Consider the following 16769-nt stretch of genomic DNA (forward strand, 5'->3'; position numbering starts at 1 on the left):
CTCTGCTTCCCCAGGCCGCATCAGTCCGGACATAAAAATGGGATCATAATAAACAAAAACAGTATTTCTCAAGTTTGCCATTATTGCTGGTTCTCCAGCCCCCTAGAAACATTGGGAATCCCTAGAACATATCTCTTAGGTGGAGGCAGCTTAGAGGTTGAGATCACAATCTCTGTTTGGACGGTCCGGGTTTGACCCATCACTGTGACCAACTTTCCAAAGATGACCACAAAAATCTCTCCCCTCCCAATGCTCTTCTGCAGTGTGGACTCGACCCCCGCTCCCATCAAGAGGTGGAGTCCGTTTCTCCACCCCTTCGATCTGGACGAGCCTATTGTGCGTTCTCCCATAGAAGGTGGTGGAAAAGACACTGTGCCATCTCCGGGCAAAGCCCTAAACTGGGCGGGCAGTTTCCCATTCCTGCCTCGTGGAATGTTCTTTCTTGGGATGCTCCTTTCTGAAGCCAGCCACCCGGCTGCGAGGGGTGAGACCACAGAGAGACCACTTGGCCGACAGCCCCCGCTGAGCTTCCAGACGGCCAAAGTGAGAAGCCACCATGGATGTCCAACCCAGTCAAGTCTTCAGAGGCCTCGTGCCCCACCAACATCTGACTGCAACCACAGTGGACCCCAAGTGAAGACCACCCAGCGAGCCCAGTCAACGCACAGAACCACGAGTGACAATAAATTGTTGTCTAAAGCCATTGAGTCCTGGGGTGGCTTATTATATACCAATAGATACTTAAATGAGCCACTTATTAACTGTGTAACCTGAAGCAAGTGACAGGCCTTAGTTGAGGGTCCAGCCAGAAGCAGACCCTGCAACAAAGACCTGGTGCATGTAGTTCATCTGCATTCCAGGAAAGCCAGGTAGGAGAGTGGGGAGGTGAGACAGGGAAGAGAAGGCAGCCAATAAAAGGGTAGCGTTTATGAGCGGGTTGCCACAGTGACCAGTCCCTCCAGGGACCTACAACTGTCTCATCAATAAAATGGTGCAGCCATTGTGGGCAACACTGTGAAGTTTCCTCAAAAACTTAAAATTACTGTGTGACCCAGAAATCCCACTCCTCAGTATATATCCAGAATAATTGAAAACAGGATCTCAAAGAGATATTTGCACACCCATGTTCATAGCAGCATTATTCACAATAACCAAGAGGTGGAAGCAACCCAAGTGTCCATCAGTGGATGAATGGATAAACCAGATGTCGTATATACCTACAGTGGAATATTTTTCAGCCTAAAAAATAAGGAAATTCTGTCATATTCAGCAACACGGATGCACCTTGAGGACTTCATGCTAAATGAAATAAGCAAGTCACAGAAGAACCAACACTGCATGATTCTACTTATGTGCAATATTTAAAGTAGTCAAATTCATAGAAACAGAAAGTAGAATGGTGGTTACCAGGGGCTGGGGGAGGGGAACAGGAGCTGTTCAATGGGTATAGGGTTTCAGTTTTGCAGGATGAAAAGTTCTAGAAACCTGTTGCACAGCAAGGTGCACGCAGGTAACACTGGAAACTTAAAAATGGATAAGATGGTAAATCTTACATAATGTTTTTTTACCACAATTAAAAAAAATTGTCTCAGCAAGGAGCAAACAAGTTGGGGTATTCACCATCAACTCCCTTGTTGAGGGTCACTCTTGGGGTGTTAACTCCACCCCCCATGCTAAGGGCCAGAGAACACCCTGTACAGAGATGCAGGAAGCCATCAGCACATATGGGACTCTCGGGGGTGACCTCTGGGTGAGCAAGGACCTGGGTGGGGCACTTATGGGGTCTGACACATCACCTACCTTTGAGTCTCAGTTTCCTTGTCTGTAAAACAGGAATAAGCAATACCCACCTGGATGGAGGTTGTGAAGGCTATTTTGGGTGACAAAAGCTCCCTGCCTGCTCCCCCCACCCCCGGGGCCTCCCCAGTCTGAATTTAAGTGCACACAGCTCAGTCCCGAGTTAGGACCACCCCCACCATCACACACCCTGCCTCCCCGCTTTTATTTTTACAAATCAGTGAAATATTTGCCCAGACCCAAATTTTGGAACCAGCCTCTGAGGTTTGCAAAGACCAAGGCAGTAGCTCTGGGTCCCAAATGCACACTCCACCTCCTCCTGGACTCCGCCCCCCCTCCCAGCTCACAGATGTCCCCGCTGAGAGAGGTGGACACACAGGCAGCCTCTCTCACCAACCTCCACCAGCGTGACATCACCTCCTCCAGCAGACAGACTTCGCCCTTCTTTATCTTGCTCGTTTCAGGCTCCAAGCACGGCTTTAGACACCCTTTCTGGAGGCTGGGAGAAAATGTGCTAAAATACCAGCAGTGATCCAGCTGGTTGTAGGACTGAGGGAGTAGCTCTTTCTTCTCTATGCTTCCTGGATTTTCCACAATAAACACATTCTATTTTTTTATTGACAGAAAAACCAACTGTGTTTTTTAAGCAAGCCACCTAAAAGCCCTGGTGGCCTCCGCATTTTTCGCAGCCTCAGCTCATACTGAGCGTCAGTTTTTCAGCCATTATTCTATTTCCTGCCTCTCTGGTTTGAGTCCTCTGCCTTTGGACCTTTGCTCTGTCCTTTGAACATTTGAGCTAATCACAGATGCTTGTGTAAACCACACCAGCCTCCCTCTATGTGCCTTGATTTTCCTTCTCACTGGGAAATATTTATAACCCAAATTTGCTCTACAATCTCCCAAACCAAGAAATTACCCTCACGTTCTGATACGACGCACTAAGAACGTGCCACCCCGTCCCTAATATAGGAGGAAACATCAGACAGACCCAAACTGAGGGACAGTCTATAGCATAACCTGCTCTCACTCTTCAAAACTGTCAGTGATGACAATGGCTCCTTTCCTCCTCCCCAGCTGGAAGCACAAGGGGAGTTTTCCCCCAACATTCACTTCTGAGAGCAGATTGGGCTTCTGGGGGTAATTCACAAACAGGTGAGGACCCCTCTTGAACTGGGCCCCCTCTGGAGTTTCAACTCAGCCCGGTCTACACTGAGCCCCCGGCAATTCGTCAATTTCCATTCCGGTTCCCTTCCCCAGCCCTGGTTCCTGTGTAGCTTTCTGCTCCTGGAGCCGTGATTCTCTGCACTTACCTGTTGGTGCCTCCGATGCGGGGGCAGCAGTTTGCCCTGTGGCCTTACTTCTTTCACAAATCTAACAAGAGTTGTTGATTTACAAAAAAACAGGACTTCCCTGGTGGTGCAGTGGTTAAGAATCTGCCTGCCAATGCACGGGACACGGGTTCGAGCCCTGGACCGGGAAGATTCCCACATGTCACGGAGCAACTAAGCCCGTGCGCCACAACTACTGAGCTTGCGCTCGAGAGCCCACGTGCCACAACTACTGAAGCCCGCATGCCTAGAGCCTGTGCTTTGCAACGAGAGAAGCCACTGCAAGGAGAAGACCGCGCACCGCAACGAAGTGTAGCCCCTGCTCGCCGCAACTAGAGAAAGCCCACGCACAGAAACGAAGACCCAATGCAGCCAAAAATAAATACATAAAATAAATAAATTTTTTAAAAAAGAAAAGCGTTAAAATATATATATATATATCTTAAAAAAAAAAAAAAAACTGTCAGTGTTGTGAAAGACAAAGAAAGCCTGAGGAACAGCTCCAGACTGGAGGAGACACAACCACAGGCAACTTGTGATCCCGTGATCCTGGATATCCTTTTGTTTAAAAGGAAGGTATTGGGACAATTGGTGAAATCTGAATCTGAATAAGGTCTGATATTACATCACTGGATTGATAGAAGTTTCCTGAGTGGGGTAAACGCACTGTAGTTCTAGAAGAGAATGGCTTTTGTATTTTTTGGAATTATACAGCTGAAGCTTTGGGAGGTAAAGGGTATCCTACCTGCAACTTATTCTCATATGACTCAGAAAAAACAAAACCAACACACACACACACACACACACACAGAGAATGTGGGCGAAGAGTAAAAAACAAGTTCTTTGTTCTATTCTTGTGATTTTTCTATAAGCCTGAAATTATGTTGAAATTAAAAGGGAAAAAATCCAACAAACCTCAGGCACCGCAGGCCCGTCAGCCCCTGGGGCTGTCCTTTCCGTGTCTGTGCCTTTAGTTCTCTGACGAGAACCTCTTCCTCCTCATCCCTCTCTCACCCACAATTCCCCGCTGACTGTCAGAATTTCCGTTTGGGACTGTCTCAGGATCCCTTTCGCTAATGAAGACAAAAAGGCCTTTCCCTACCCTGCTGCAGAGCAGGAATTCCCCCTCCACGGGGGATCCTGGATTCTCTCCATCACAGCAGTGGTTCTCACCCTCAGAAGCCCTAAAAACTCCACGCTGAGGAAACACCCTAGATTAGAATCTCTGGTGGGGGAACCCAAGCACCTGTGCTTGGAAAGCTCTCTAGGTAATTCTATTGAGTAGCCAAGACTTTAAAAAATCGACCCTACATCCCACCCAGAAAGACAACGATTAAGACCCCACCCCCACCCCGGCTGCATTCCAGAACAATCAAACCAGGATCTCCCGGGTTGGTGCCCAAGCAACTGACTTGTTTAAACTCCCCAGGGAATTATACCGCCATCACGCTGATTTCTAAATATAAAAATAAAAGAAACAATTGAAAACAAATCAAAAAATAAAGAAAAACAATCAACTGGAAACAGGTGATTCCAAAGAGCAGCCACGTTTGAGAACCAGCGACTGAGGACGGCGGTTCCCAAACTTGAGCTGCATCTGAGTCTCCAGTGAGGCCTGATAAAGTGCAGATTTCTGGGTTCCACGCCAGGGTTTCTGATTCAGTCGGTCTGCGTGGGGCCCGAGAGCCTGCATTCCTAACAAGTCACTTGTCAGGGGACGCGCCTCCTGCCCCTCAGGACAAGACTTTGGGAACCACTGATGAGAATCTCCCTATTGTGTGTGGCGCTGGGATCAGCGAGGTGGCACCACCTGAGAGCCTGTTAGAACTGCAGACTCCCAGGCCCCCCAGAGCTCTGCATATTAAACCAGCTTTCTTGATTTCCAAGCCACGCTGCTCTAAAGGAAATCCCCACCATCTCACACACATACACGTGTGTTAGGGCCCCGAGCACTCAGGACTCAGAATGGGGTGGCTGCATCTGGGGAGGACCCCCATCAGTATGACCCAAAAAGCCCTCTTGTAAAAGATGGTTAACATAACCCAGACAGGCAGAGGCAACCAGTCTGCTGGACCAGGATGAGAGGAAGGGGGTGGGCAGAGGCCCTGTAGGGGTTAACCGTCCAGAAAGCACAGGTGGGGGTGAACACCCCAGGAGCCCCCTGGTCTGCCCTTTGATTTGACCACCAGAGAATGAAGTTGACACAGCTGCCTGACTCCTAGGAGACTCCTGGCTAGCCCAGTCACTTGACGTTCTTAACCTTAGACTGTGTCCTCACCCTGATGCAGCCCCTTTAGGGACCCTGAGCAGGGAGACCAGCTCAGAGCTAGGTGTCTGTCGCCGCTGCACCGTCATCGTTGCCTGCAGGGGCTGCACTTAACTGCGGGCGCTGCCCTGAGGCTGCACTTCACCGGCTCTTCACGAGAGTCCTGAGGTCGGTATTTATTATTAGCCCCAATTTACAGATGAAGGAACTGTGGCTACGAGAGATGAACTTGCTTGCCCCAAACCACAGCAGCTGTTAAGTGGCAAGGGCAGAACTGACTCCCAAATCTCTCTGGCACCACCGTCTTGACAATAAACTAACCTGAAGCAGAACCCTCACCTGGAGAGCAGGAGCCTTAACTGGCCACTGTGCTCTTCCTGCATTTCCTCTCTGGTTTCTCCTTTGCTGAAATGACAGAAACAAAAATTATTCTAAAACTGTGACCCTTGGGCATGTGTGGCTATTTACGTATAAATTAAAATTAAATAACATTTAAAATTCAGTTTCTCAGTCACACCAGCCACGTGTCAAGCACTCAACAGTTTCACGTGGCTGGTGGCTACTGAAATCGCATAGGACAGATTGTAGAGCAAATTTCCAAAAGTTCTGTTGAACAGCACTAGTCCAAAAAATTTTACATGCCCTTCACTACCCACGGTCACTCTTCATTCCAAGTTAACTTTAAAAAAGTAAAGAAATGAAACTTCAAACCCACGAAGTGTGCTTTTACCTTGTTCTCATTTGTCAAATAGAAGCCAACATTTTCAGCCGTGAAACATCAGGTGTTAGAAGGGAGGCCCCTACTGGCAACACATGGGATTACAACCTAGCACAATCAGACACTGGAAACAGGCCAGAGGCTGGGGTGGAACAGCCATCACTGAGGTATCAGGGAATACACAAGTGTGGGAGAAATTCCATATCTGGATAAGATCAGGGATGAGACTCCAGGAGCAGACCCTGAGTCAGAGAATCCATCCATCGCCAGACTGAAACCTGCAGTATCATATACCTCATGCCTAACACAATGCCTGACACCAAGAAGATACATAATAAATGTTACTTACTCAATTTCTAAAAATCTAAAACCGGTAAATGGCACGAATTTTCCAGTCATTTATCAAAATGGGCATATAGGTTTCTGCCTTTGATATTCTGACGTGATGATTATGTAACTTCCTAATAAAGCTTGGTCTTGATATTAAAAAAAAAAATTAGTCACTTAAATAATTGATTGATTGATTGATTCTGAGGATTCCAGAACTGCACCACTGATCATTTAATCCTTTTATCATTTTTTTCCCAATTGGACACATCCTTCTTTTTTTTTTTAATTTTTATTTATTTATGTATTTATCTATTTTTGGCTGCATTGGGTCTTCGTTGCTGCGCGCGGGCTTTCTCTAGTTGCGGCAAGCGGGGGCTACTCTTCATTGCCGTGCGTGGGCTTCTCATTGCGGTGGCTTCTCTTCTTGTGGAGCACAGGCTCTAGGCACGAGGGCTTTAGTAGTTGTGGCTCACGGGCTCTAGAGCGCAGGCTCAGTAGTTGTGGCGCATGGGCTCAGTTGCTCCGCGGCATGTGGGATCTTCCTGGACCAGGGCTCGAACCCGTGTCCCCTGCATTGACAGGCAGATTCTTAACCACTGCGCCACCAGGGAAGCCCCCATCCTTTATATTAAGAAGCCAATGGAGAAACAGGATTTACTGTTTCTGACACTTAGCTGACACAAGAGTGTTCAATAATCAAGGGTGGTTAGAACTTTATGAAATCATCAAGAACAAGATGTCAAAATTTTTGAGTCTCTGGTAAAACATGAAAAGACATTCCTGGTTTTTCCTTTGGCCCAAGGTGGCAGGAATGAAAGATCGCCTGCATGATCGGGAGATGAATCAAATCCCAAACCATTCATTTATCCATTCAGTTCACAAATACGGACTCGGCCGCATGGGAGCCAGGTGGCAAAGGAAATGAGCTGGCGGCTGCTTATCTGAGCCCTGCACACAAAAGAACACAACGCATCCAAAGCTCATCCCTAATCTGGAAAGCACCCTGGGCCGAGTAAATGCTCCACAAAGACCTGGGCTGGGGAGGGCAGCCTGTGGTCTCTGACGTCTCTTCTGGGGTCCAGGTGCTGGGAGCCCTGGGCTATTGGATGCGAATCTTGACCGTGAAGAAATCGGAGTATGGATAGTGATGCAATCCCAGGGCACTGCAGAGGACCCCCAGTTATTGGGGAGGCTTTTCATGGGATCCAAGCAAGCCGATCAACAGGTCTGAGTCAGGGCTGTATTAATGATCTGGTGGCCTAAGGCTGCTTATAGGTCGCTGTCCAGAACTGGAGGGGACACAGGGTCTGGCCTAGCTACACGGGGATGGAAGAGTGGAGAATGGAGAATATCATTTATTGCAAGATCCAAAACAGCCCGCCCTCCGACATAAAACAAAGGATGGTCCCCCTATTTGATGAGTTTCACTGGGTTCCAGGCTTGTGCGTGGTCCTGTTCTAGGTGCTGGGGAGACAGATCGGTGAGCTTCTGGGGCCGGGGGCAGACTCATTACAAAGGGCCCTTCTATCTCATCCTCCTCTTCACAAGCCCACTTGAGCCCCCTCTCAATTCCTGGCATAAGTAAGGCACTATTTCACGACAATTTTACCTAAATTAAAAGGTCTCAGGTACCCATACCCAATGTGCAAACGACTTGGACAGGGGACTATCCAAATGGCTGGGAAACATGAGAAGATGCTCAACATCAATGGTTACAGGGAAATACAAATTAAAACTACGAGTGCTCTGACTGCACCCTCACCAGAATGGCTAAAGCCAAACCTCTGGAAATGTCCAGGGTGGGTGAGGCTGGGGAGTAGCACACACTGTCAGTGGGAGTGTGGATTGGGCCAAGCACTGCAGAGAACTGTCGGGCAATTTCTGTTCAAGTTAAACAGGGACTTCCTTGGTGGCGCAGTGGATAAGACTTCGTGCTCCCAATGCAGGGGGCCCGGGTTCGATCCCTAATCGGGGAACTAAATCCCCCATACCGCAACTAAGAGTTCGCATGCTGTAACTGAGGAGACTGCCTGCTGCAACTAAGACCCGGAGCAACTAAATAAATTTTTTTAACAAAATAATAATAATTAAAGTTAAACATACACTTAACATACAACCAAGCAGTTCCACTCCTGGGGATAAACCCAAAGGAAAGGAGGGTGTTCGTGCACCACAAAGGCCATGTCCAGAAATGCACATCACAGCTGAACTGCGAATACCCAGATCCTAAACATAACCCAAGTGCCCATCAGTGGACGAATGGAGAAATATCATGTACAGCACCGAAGGGAAATGACCGAACTGCTCTTACATGTGATAATATGGATGAATCTCAAAAACAATGTTCAGGGAAAGAAACCAGAGCACATCCCGTATCACTAAATTCATATGGAGTTCGACAGGCAAAACTCACCGGGGGGACTTCCCTGGAGGCGCAGTAGTTAAGACTCTGCGCTCCCAATGCAGGGGACCTGGGTTCGATCCCTGGTCAAGGAACTAGATCCCATATGCATGCCACAACTAAGAGTTCACATGCCACAACTAAGGAGCCCGCAAGCTGCAACTGAGACCCAGCACAACCAAATAAAAAAAAAAAAACCTCATCCATGGCGCTGGGGTCAGAATAGCAGCCGCCTGCTGGGGCGGTGGGAGGTGGCGACTGGGAAGAGGGCTTGAGGTGACTCACTGGATGATGGAATGTCCTCTGTGCTGATCTGGGTGGTGGTCACACGGGTGTAGACACAGGTAAAAATTCATCAAACTGTCCACCTAAGATTTGTGCATTTTACCGTGTGTAGATTATGCCTCAATAAAAGCGTAAAAGCAATCAAAGGTCTTGGTGACCACACTTGACAGAAGCGTGGCTGAACATCAAAAGCTTACATGAAATACCATGACCACATCCCCTGGGGGTTTAAAAGAACAGTCTCAAACACAGTCACAGTTCCCAGGCCCTTGGCAACAGTTTCCATCCTTACTGCTCACCTAGCACCAAAAGGGATGTGTCCCTTTCCAGCCAAGCGGGCTGCAGCCCCTCCCAGAGCTCTCAATGGACTCACTCCCTGGAGTTGTCCTCCAACAGCTCCCAAGCACCTGGGGTTGAGTGCTGCCGGCGCAGCCCTGCACCCCCGGAGCCAGGCCTGCTCAGAGCCTCGGAGACGGCCCTGCTGGACTTTAGTGGAAACTTAAGGGGCCCTGAGCAAACTAGACACGCAGGGCTGGCCTGCAAGGAAAGGTTAGACAAAGGGGGCCTCCCTGGTGGCGCAGTGGTTGGGAGTCCGCCTGCTGATGCAGGGGACGCGGGTTCATGCCCCGGTCCGGGAGGATCCTACGTGCTGCGGAGCGGCTGGGCCCGTGAGCCATGGCCGCTGAGCCTGCGCGTCTGGAGCCTGTGCTCCGCGACGGGAGGGGCCACAGCAGTGAGAGGCCCATGTACCGAGAAAAAAAAAGAAAAAAAAAGATTAGACAAAGGAAGAAATGCTTTAGGAGGGTCCTGTATTTAAAACACCTTTTCTGTCAATCAACTATACTTTAATGTAAAAAAATTTTTAAATAAATAAAACACTTTTTTTTTTTAATACACATTTCTTCATTTATTTATTTATTTATTTGCTACGTTGGGTCTTTGTTGCTGCACGTGAGCTTTCTCTGTTGAAGTGAGCGGGGGCTACTCTTTGTTGTGGTGCGCGGGCTTCTCATTGCGGTGGCTTCTCTTGTTGCAGAGCACGGGCTCTAGGTGCGTGGGCTTCAGTAGTTGTGGTGTGGGCTCAGTAGTTGTGGCGCACGGGCTTAGTTACTCCGTGGCATGTGGCATCTTCCCTGACCAGGGCTCGAACCCATGTCCCCTGCATTGGCAGGCGGATTCTTAACCACTGTGCCACCAGGGAGGTCCAATAAAACACTTTTTCTGCTGGAATTGTGCGGCTTCAGCCGTGTCGCACCCCAGCCCGTGGACCAGGGCTTCTCAACTTTGGCTGCATGTCAGAATCACAGGGAGCTTTGAAATGTAGGATGCCAGGCCCACCCCAGCCCAGAGCAACCGAATCAGACTCCCTAGCGCAGTGATACTCAGAGCGTGTTCCTGAAGCAGGAGCTTGTCAGAAGTGCAAATTCTCAGGCCCACTCTGACCTCCTGGATTCTGGAGCTGGCCCTGGCAATCTCTGTGGTAACTGTTCTAAGAAGCCCTCCCAGTGATTCTGACACATGGTCAAGTGTGAAGGCCAGTGCTGTAGTTAGAAGTTCACATTTCTAACAGGTTCCCAGGTGGTACAGACGCTGCTGTTCTGGGGACCACACTTTGGGAACCACCACTGTCTGTCTAAAGCTTAGAGCCAAGCTCTAGGAGGTGGGAGGGGGATGGGGATGGGGGAGGGGAGATTAAAAGCTACACAGGTGAGTGACTCTGATGCAGGTGAGGGTTAATAAGCGCTTCCATGGACTTTCATCATCGAACCTGGCAGGAGGGGCACACCTGGGCAGGAGGCCCACACAGGTGAGAATGTGACAGAAGAAAAAGTGCAATTTGTTCCTGGGGCTCCTTTTCACCCCGTAAAACTGCAATGTGGGGTTCCTGCTGTGGCAGGAGTTACTTTCCCATCCCTGAGAGTTTCTTCTGGCACTCCTGGACCTGAAGAGGTTTCTGGTAGAACATTTTGCATAAAAGTCTCAGCTGGGGGAAAAGCCTAATTTTATCCTCAAAGGTTAATCTTTGGTCCAAGATAGATGGGAAGCAAGGGCAGGGAAATCGAGGAGTAAATGGAATGAAGAAGAGGGTCTGGGCGGGGCTGGGCATGAGACAGGGATAGGCTGGAAGAGAGAGCTGGGGGGTGGGGGGGCGGGCAGGGAGACATGTCTTCTTTCTAAGGAAGGCTGACCCTTTTTTTTTTTTTAATTGATCCCCAAAAGGGTTTTGTGCAAGATTAGAGAGAGGAGCTGAGCCAGCTGATCTGCACAGCAGGAAGGAAAAGGATTGAACTGAGTCCAGAGGAGTGGGAAGGGCGGGGAGACCAGCACTTGGGGAGGGTGGGAGCATGGTCAGGCTCAGAGGATTAAAGCATTCTTTTCTGAAAAGACAGACCACAGGCTGGGAGAAAAGAGTCACAACACATATACCTGGAAAAAGAGTTGCATTTAGAATATAGAAAGTACCTGTACACCTCATTGGTAGGAAGGCAAACAAGTCAATGAAAAAGAATGGCCAAAAGGCATGAGTAGGCCCTTCAGAGAGGATATACAGATGGCCAACAACCACATGAAAAGATGCTCGGCATCATTAGTCATCCGGGAAATGCAAAATACCACGTAACACCCACTAGAATGGCTAAAATTAAAGACTTCCAATACCAAGTGTTGACAGAATGGAGGGCACCTGGACCTCTCACACCCTGCTGGCAGGAATTGAAAATTGTACAACCACTTGAAGAAATTCTGGAGTTTCTTTTAACATTAAACATACACCTACCCTAAGACCCAGCAAATCCACTCAGATCTTTCCCAGAGAGCAATAAAAACAAATGTCCACAAAACGACTTGTGGCTATATTTATATATACCCTGCAAAAGTCTTTGCAAGTGCCAGGGAGGAAACGTTTCCTCCACCTTCTTAGGTTTGTGATTGGGGCCTGCAAATTAAGCTGACAAAAGACAGAGTAGCAAGAGAAAAGGCAGGGTTTATTTATTCATACATGCAAGAGTGCCCACTGATGAGTAACAAAGTAGTCTTTCGAATTTGGGTCTTATCTACTTATATACCTAACTTAGTAGGGGAAATGGAGGGGGAGAAAAGAGACTTCTATAGGAGAACAAATAGGTTTCTTTAGGAAAGACAAATGGGTTTTTAGGAAAACAAACCAGCGATGAGAAAGTTTGTGACAGTGTTTGTTCATGCAGGTCTTTTCATTTTCTTCATGGCCGTGAAACCCTCCCAAGAGGGGATTTTTGGGAGGTTTATTCTTGGTTTCTCTCCTGGAAGTAGAAGCTGCCCCCAAAAGGAAATTTATGGTGGCCCTCATTTCTCAGAAGTTTATGCTTTTAGTCAGATACAGGAAGCTCTAGGAAGACTTCTTTCTGCATCTGTTGAATCGCAAACATCTTCAGTTTAAAATAATGTTTATACCAACTCTGGGGTTCTGAGTGGATAATAACGGTTATGCATTTGTAGGGTGGGGATGGAGGCAGGTGGGAATGGGGAGGCTGGGGACAGGGGTATAAGGAAAACAATTTGGGCACATTTTTTTAAATTTTAGAAAGATAGGAATGCATTGCCCATTCAAAAAAAATTTAGGTCTAAGTACGTTTCCAATCTATTTAAGGATTAGTTTCAACCCCCTATTAAGAAAAGATGGATTTTTGCCTCACTAGCAAGGCTTAATAGAATCCACCCTGAGGGAAGTGCAAAGATTTTATCATCATTGGCTGCAACTTCTACCCAGAAAGGTTTTAAGAATCAGGTCACCCTTTCCACTTTGCTGGGAGGGACACTTCAGCAACATCTCAGCTGTAAGTCCCAAGACCGTCTCTCATTGTTCCCCTCTGGTCACCAGGAACACAAGGGCAGCTGCAGAGGACAGTGGGTGGGGTGGAGGTGGGTCTCCAAGACCCAGCGGACAATGGAAGCCTTCCCCCTTTAAGCAGATGTCAGGTGATTATTTGGGCTTTGCACATGGGTAACAGGATGGGTGAAACTCTGACGGACACCTGCATCTTGTCCTGACATTCTGACTTGTTGCCCATAAAAGGATCAAAGTACTTTCTAGCTCAGAGAGGGAGCCATTCTTGATCTGAAGAAGATCTCAAAGGGACTTCCCTCGTGGTCCAGTGGTTAAGAATTCACCTTGCAATGCAGGGGACACCGGTTCGAGCCGTGGTTGGGGAAGATCCCACATGCCGTGGAGCAGCTGAGCCCACACGCCACAACCAGAGAGAAACCCTTGCACCGCAACAAAGAGTCCACATGCCACCACGAAAGATCCCGCATGCCGCAACTAAGACGTGATGCAGCCAATAAATAAATAAATAATAAATAAATAAAAGAAGATCCCAAAATAGGAATTCAAGGTCAGTTCAAGGTTTTTCAGATAGAGTTGACGAGAGGGTCTTAAATGCCCTGAAATTTTAAAATACAAACCAGAGAGGAAAAGGATCAAGGTTCTGGTTGTGGGGACACATCTCACTTCCAGAACACGCCAAACCCAGTCCCACCTGAAGGCATCTAAACTAACCATGTCCTCTACCTAGACTCCTCATCTCAAATCTTCTCATCCTGATCTCCATTTAAATGCACCTCCCTCAAAATACACCTCTGATCACCCAAAATATAAGTCCACCCATGCAGCCTCTAACACATCCACCTTTATCATTTATTCTCTTCAGAGCCCTTACCACCCTCAAATCCTTTCTTATTTGCCTGTCATCTGTCTCCCAATGAGAATGACTCCAATGGTGTAGCCATAACTGGCCCTTCTTCCTGTGCTTCCCCGGTGTTTCGAGCAGTTGCCTAGTACACAGTGGGTGCTCAATATGTGCTCAACGGATGAACAGATAAGTAAAAGTTAAACTTGAGATGTCTGTGAAATAGCCAAGGAGCGATGTCAAATAAGAGTTGTTAAAGGTCCTGCTGGGGCTTCCCTGGTGGCGCAGCAGTTGAGAGTCCGCCTGCCTGATGCAGGGGACACGGGTTCGTGTCCCGGTCCGGGAAGATCCCACATGCCGCAGAGTGGTGGTTGGGCCCGTGAGCCATAGCCGCTGAGCCTGCGCGTCTGGAGCCTGTGCTCCACAACGGGAGAGGCCACAACAGTGAGAGGCCCGCGTACCACAAAAAAAAAATGTCCTGCTGTAGAGCACAGAGAACTATATTCAATATCCTATGATAAAGCATAACGGAAAAGAATATTTTAAAAAAAGAATGTATATATATATGTATGTATAACTGAAGCACTTCGCTGTGCAACAGAAATTAACACAACATTGTAAATCAGCTGTACTTCAATAAAATATTAATTAATTTTAAAAAACCAAGAGAATGAGTTAAAAAAAAAAAAAAGAGCTGTCAAGTGGTAGGAAAGATCCAGACTGGAGGTATATTTGGGCATCATTAGAACAAATTCAGTTTTTAAGTCCATAGGAATCAATGAATCACCTGAAGAGAGATTTAAAGAAGAAAGAGCCTGAGCTCCTAGGAACCCAGACTTTAGAGATTGGGTAGAGCAAAGGGAGCAAGTGAGGAAGTGCAAGAAGACTCCAACCAGGCAGAAGGGAAACCAGAAGAGGCGGGTGTCGCCGAGGCTGAGAGACAAGAGGATTTGGAGAAGGAAGTGGCCTCCCGGGTGGGACACGGCCCATAGGGTGGGCAGCACGGAGGCGGTCAGGACCTGGACGAGGCAACTCCAGTGCAATGATGGGCAGAAGCCCACTGGGATGGACCAAGGGATGAATGGACGGAGCGGGGTGGGGAGTGGAAGCTTGAGTGTCAGTGACTCTATCCAGAAGGTTGGATCAACTGGGTGCAGCTACAGGCAGATATGGACCAAGGACCGTTGGAAGAATGGGCGGAAGGGTGTGCAAGCTGAGTGTCAAGACTCTATCCAGAAGGTTGGATCAACTGGGTGCAGCTACAGGCAGATATGGATAAAGGATTGATTCTCTTCTGCTCAACATATTATTGTGAAAAACTTCAAACCTGCAGAAAGTTGAAGGAAGAGTACAACGCACAGCTCTTCACCCTTCACCTAAATTCATCATTTGTTAACATTCTGCCTCATTTACTTTCCACACACACACACCTATTCATTTTGGGGTGAATCACTGGAAATAAAGTTGCAGATACGCCTAAATACCACAGCATGCCTTTCCTAGGAACAAGGCCATTCTCCTACATGACCTCAATGCCACATCCCACCCAAAGAAATTTAACATTGAATCGGTAACATCATCTAGGAAACAGACCATATTTACGTTTCCCCAGAAGTCCAGACACGGCCTTTATAGCTGCTTTCTATTTCCTGGTCCTGGATCCAACTGAGGTTCACTCCTTCCCTTTTGTTGTCAGGTTTCCATACTTTAATCGGAAACAGTCCCTGGCCTTTTTCTTGTCTTTCAGGGCACTGACATGCTTGAAGAGTTCAGGCCACTTGTCACGTTGCCTGTCCCCATACTGGATTTATCTGATTGTTTCCTCATGACTGGATTCAGGTTAAACATTTTTGGCAGGAATACCACATAGATGATGTGAGCTTCTCAAGGGAGAGTTTTTAAAAGATGGAAAATACTCCATCGACTTGAATGCAGATGTAAATGATGCAGTAGATCAGGATGATGAAGGGGAGGGAAATTGGCTCAGTGAAGGAAGTCATAACATCCTTAAATTGGCCAGAGGTAGGGTGCGGAGCCGGGGGATGGGGAGGGTGGAAACGGATGAAGGGATAGACATACCTGACTGGCAGCAGGTACGTCTCCTTGGTTGTAGCAAACAAGGAGAAGCAGAAGGTGGTGTGAATGAATGAACATAGTCTGAGGCAGGGAGGGTGAGTCTGTTTGGATCTGATAGCTTCTACCTCCTCACTGAAATGAGGTGGCTGGTGGGAATGTAAAAAGGCACAGCCGCTGTGGAAAACAGTATGGCAGTCCCTCAAAAAATTAAGTAGACAGGAATTCCCTGGTGGTCCAGTGGTTAGGACTCTGTGCTTCCACTGCAGGGGGCATGGGTTCAATCCCGGGTCGGGGAGCTAAGATTCTGCATGCCGTGCGGCATGGCCAAAAAAAAAAAAAGAAAAAGAAGAAATTCCCAGGCCTAGATGTTTTCACTGGATAATTTTATAAAGTATTTAAGGAAGGCTTAACACCAATTTTATACAATGTCTTCCAGAAAATACAAAAGTAGGGAGTACTTTTACAGGAGCAATGAGACATCCACAGGCAAAATAGAAAAGTAGGGAGTACATTTTATGAAGCTAGTATTATCCTGACACCAAAACCAGACAAAGATAGTACAGAAAAGAAAACTAGAGACCAATATCCCTAATGAACATAGATGCAAAAACCCTTAACAACGTATTAGCAAGAAAAGTCAGTCATATATAAAATGAACAATACATATTGACCAAGTAAGATTTATTTCAAACAATAAAATATTTGAATGCAAGTTTGGTTCAATATTTTAAAAATCTATCAATGCAATCCACCATACTGACAGTCTTAAGAAGAAAAATCACATAATCATATCAATCAATGCGGAAAAAAGCATTTGCCAAAATTCAACATCCATTTACGATTTGTAAAAAAAAGCTCTTAGAAAAATAGAAATAGAGAGGAACTTAACTTGAAAAAGGAATCT

This window comes from Delphinapterus leucas, chromosome 15, assembly GCF_059928025.1.
Source record: "Delphinapterus leucas isolate spDelLeu-1000000601 "Yukka" chromosome 15, BTC_Dleu_Yukka2, whole genome shotgun sequence".
NCBI lineage: Eukaryota > Metazoa > Chordata > Mammalia > Artiodactyla > Monodontidae > Delphinapterus > Delphinapterus leucas.